The 4,562-nt window shown below is 43.2% G+C and overlaps 1 non-coding gene across 1 annotated transcript; it reads left to right on the top strand.

The window, feature by feature from the left end:
• The first annotated feature begins 3,806 nt into the window (after nt 1-3,806).
• Nucleotides 3,807-3,881, top strand: Trnat-ugu (transfer RNA threonine (anticodon UGU)). The gene has a single exon. It is a non-coding gene; the product is annotated as a tRNA-Thr (tRNA).
• The last annotated feature ends 681 nt before the right edge of the window (nt 3,882-4,562 follow it).

Consider the following 4,562-nt stretch of genomic DNA (forward strand, 5'->3'; position numbering starts at 1 on the left):
TACGCTAGTGTAAGGATTGTTTTGGCAACTTTTCACGTGTTAATCTTGCTTGAAATTAGGTTCATTAAGATGTTCTTAAATACATAGAATTTTCCTTCATCGTCAATCCCACTGTGTATGATGATTATTATAATAAAAACATTTAGTATAGGTAATAGTTCGTTTGTTTGATCTAAAGTGGAGGTTCCCCCTTCCTCATTGACATATTTTAGGTCACGTATAACGGCTACTATTCTGATGTCTCAACGTCACTGTGCCTCCTTAGCTGACGAGGTCTGGGTTCACAGGCACTTTAAACTTGTCAGAGCTATCCGTGCATGGTATGTGGTAAGGACCGGGCGAGTGCGTTGCTAATCTTCTACTAATTCTTTGCAAACTTTAGGTAATTTGTACTGTAATCATAAATACAGGGTGACCCAGGAGGAAAGGTTAATATTCAGGGTTGTGACAAGAACGCATGTCTGAAGCAAAAAACTTCGTACGCACATACACCCTATTCTGTATGGTTTCCAAGATAGAACACATTTAACTTATATTGGTTTGGCGGCTACTGGCGCACATGTACGTGTCTTACCTACCCAATATCTTTGACGCTCTATTTTAGCCCAGCCTATCCTGTAGCTTTCAACCTCTTTCCGTTTGTTAAACGCCTTGAGGACGTTCCTTTGGCCACGTGTTCTGCACTGTACTTCCAGCACGACGGAGGCCCCTACGTGTTACCAGAAGTGTGAGATAACATCTGCTTTGCATTTGTCCCAAACGCTGGGTTGTTCGTGGTAGTACAACTAACTGGCCACCAAGATCGACAGACCTTACAAAATTAAATTGTTGTTTATGGAGTTTCATGAAGTCTAACGTGTACAAACGAAAGGTGAATACGCGAGAGAAATTGCTTGGTCCCATTACGGACGCTGCTCCCGACTGGGAAACGTGTAGAAGCACTCAGATAAGCAACACAACGTGTTCTCACAAGAGCACAAAACTGCATTGAAGTTGACGGTGGGATATTCGAACATTTACTGTGAAACTGTAAAACAGTAGTAGTGCGACATGTACGATAATGCTTAGGGGTGAATGTGTTAACAATATGTATGTGTCAGTTGATAGTTCTCAAAACATATGTTGTAAAGTTTGCAAGTGTTGTTCATGTCTGCACGTGTAGGCCCGCATCTCGTGGTCGTGCGGTAGCGTTCTCGGGTCAGGGATTTTCTCTGCCTCGTGATGGCTGGGTGTTGTGTGCTGTCCTTAGGTTAGTTAGGTTTAAGTAGTTCTAAGTTCTAGGGGACTTATGACCACAGCAGTTGAGTCCCATAGTGCTCAGAGCCATTTGAACCATTTTTTTTTTTTTTGCACGTGTAAATCTGACAGTGTAATGAAAAATACAAAAAATAAATAACATATACATAAAATAGCTTCAGTCTTGGAAACCATTCGAAATAGTGCATTTGTCCACATGAAGCATTTTTTGCTTCAAATGATTGTTCTTGTCATATCCCTTAATACTGACCGTTCGGCCTAGGACACTCCATATTTTTAAAGACAATAGAGACCTTATCCATATCAAAAAGTGATAAAGATAATCAGATTTCGTTGTGTTGCCGTACAAACTTTACATATTATGATATACAGAACGATGGAAAAAGAAATTGAGGATCTGTTAGATGACAGTCAGTTTCGCTTTTGCAAAGGTAAAGGACCAGAGAGATAGTTCTCACGTTCCAGTTGATAATGGAAGCAAAACTGAAGAAAAATCAAGACACGTTCATCGGATTTGTCGACCTAGGAAAAGCGTTCACTAATGTAAAATAGTGCAAGATGTTCGAAATTCTGAGAACAATAGAGGTAAGCTATAGGGAAAGGAGGGCAACATACAATATGCATAACAACCAAGAGGGTACACTAAGGCTGGAAGACCAAGAATGAAGTGCTCGGATTGAAAAGAGTATTAGACAGTGATTTAGTCTTTCGCCCTTACTGTTCAGTCTATACATCGGAGAAGCATAGAGGAAAATAAAAGAAAGGTTCAAGAGTTGGTTTAAAATTCAGGGTGAAATGATATCAATGCTAAGATGGCAGTACTATTGTCAGTCGATCTGAGGAAGAATTTCAGAATCTGTTGGATTAAAATTAACAGCCCAACGAGTGTCAAAGATGGGTTGAGACTAAATTTAAGAAAGACGAAAGTAATGTGAAGTAGCAGAAATGAGAATAGGAAGAAAGTTAACATCAGAGTTGGGAACACGAAGTAAACGAAGGTAAGGAATTCTGCTACCTAGCCAGCAAAATAACCTATGACGCACGGAGCAAGGAGGACATAAAAAGAAAAACTAGCACTGGCGAAAAAGACATTCCTGGCTAATACAAGTCTGCTAGTATTAAACATAGGTTTTATAGTAGGGAAGACATTTCTGAGAATTGACGTTTGGAGCACATCATTGTGTGCTAGAGAGACATGGACTGTGGAAAAACTAGAACAGAAGAGACTCGAAGCATTTCAGATGTGGCGCTACAGAAGAATGTTGAAAATTACGTGGCCTGATAAGGTAAGGAATGAGGAGGTTCTCCGCAGAATGGGAGAAGAAAACACTGACAAGAAGGGCCCGGATGATAGGACATCAGTTAAGACATCAGGGGGTAACTCCCGTAGTAATAAAGGGAGCTGTGGTGGGCAAAAAACTATAGAGGAAGACAGAGATTGGAATACGTCCAGCAAATAATTGAGGATGTAAGTTGCAAGTGCTACTCTGAGATGAAGAGGCTGTCACAGAAGAGGAATTCGTGGCGGGCCGCATAAAACCAGTCAGAACACTGATGACGCAGAAAAAGCCTCCCTTTATCCCGAATTTCCCTCATGCTCTAACATATTTTATTTTTTGTCTAGCTGTACCCCGTCACGCTTTTCTGTCTCTCTCTGCTTGAACGGAAAAGAAAGAGAACACGCATTCCTAATATGTATGGGAATTGAATATATACCTTAATCTCCTTCTCTGCACTGTTTCTGTCTATCTACCCCTCCCACTCTCCTCACCCATCTTCTCCTCCCCCTCTCTCTATGTCTCCTCTGTCCATCTCCTCTTGCTCCCTCTGACTGACACTGAGCCTTGTTTATTGTTATTGGAAAGTCAGATTCTCTGGTAGTATGCTAACCATAAAGCAACAAGCCATAAATACAGCATCCCAGTTTTCTAACAACTTTTGACTACTGTATATTTTATATATCTATTTATATATTAAAAAGTACACTGAAAAGTCAAAGAAACTGGTGCATCTGCGTAACTTCCTGTAGGGCGCCCGCAAGCACGCAGAAGTGCCTCAACACGACGTGGCATGGACTCGACTAATAGTGCTGGAGGCAACTGACACCATGAACCCTGCATGGTTGTCCATAAATCCGTAAGAGTACAAGGGGGTGGAGCTCTCTTAACAGCACGTTATAACGCATCCGAGATATATATGACGGTAGTCTCTGCTCCCGAAAGAACAGTTACCGTGGATGACCATGCAGCTTTGCTAGAAATGAAATGATAATTGAATGGACACCCTAGCTGCAAACAGCTTTCGGGAGCAGATACTACCGTTATATATAGTTAAAATATGGCTTCCCGGCCATTGACCTTCTTGTGCGAACGCACACGCTATGCCCGAACTCGTACGGGACTTGGTAGATTAATCTGCCACGAGTAATGAGTATGATGGGCAAACATCTATTAGGCGCACTACGAATGTAGTGGTGTGGACATGTTGGGAATGTGGATCTCACGAGGAGCGTGCAAGGGATAAGTCCCTGCAGACGCAGTATCCTCGGTGCCCGCGGTGGCTCAGATGGATAGAGCGTCTGCCATGTAAGCAGGAGATCCCGGGTTCGAGTCCCGGTCGGGGCACACATTTTCAACAAGTCCCCAATTAAGTACATCAACGCCTGTGTCCATTTAGTTATCATTTCATTTCTAGCAAAGCTGCATGGTCATCCACGGTAACTGTTCTTTCGGGAGCAGATACTACCGTCATATATAGTTAAAATATGGCTTCCCGGCCATTGACCTTCTTGTGCGAACGCACACGCTATGCCCGAACTCGTACGGGACTTGGTAGATTAATCTGCCACGAGTAATGAGTATGATGGGCAAACATCTATTAGGCGCACTACGAATGTAGTGGTGTGGACATGTTGGGAATGTGGATCTCACGGGGAGCGTGCAAGGGATAAGTCGCTGCAGACGCAGTATCCTCTGTGCCTGCGGTGGCTCAGATGGATAGAGCGTCTGCCATGTAAGCAGGAGATCCCCGGTTCGAGTCCTGGTCGGGGCACACATTTTCAACATGTCCCCAATGAAGTACATCAACGCCTGTTTGCAGCTAGGGTGTCCATTTAATTATCATTTCATCCGAGATATGCTCAATAATGCTCATGTCCGGGGATCCTGGTAGCCAGCGGCAGTGTTTAAAGTCAGAAGAGTGTTTCTGGAGCCACTGTGCAGGAATCTGGACGTATGGGGTGTCGCATTGTCCTGCTGAAATTTCCCACGTCCGTCGGAATACACAATGGTCGTGGATGGATGCAG

This window comes from Schistocerca nitens, chromosome 6, assembly GCF_023898315.1.
Source record: "Schistocerca nitens isolate TAMUIC-IGC-003100 chromosome 6, iqSchNite1.1, whole genome shotgun sequence".
NCBI lineage: Eukaryota > Metazoa > Arthropoda > Insecta > Orthoptera > Acrididae > Schistocerca > Schistocerca nitens.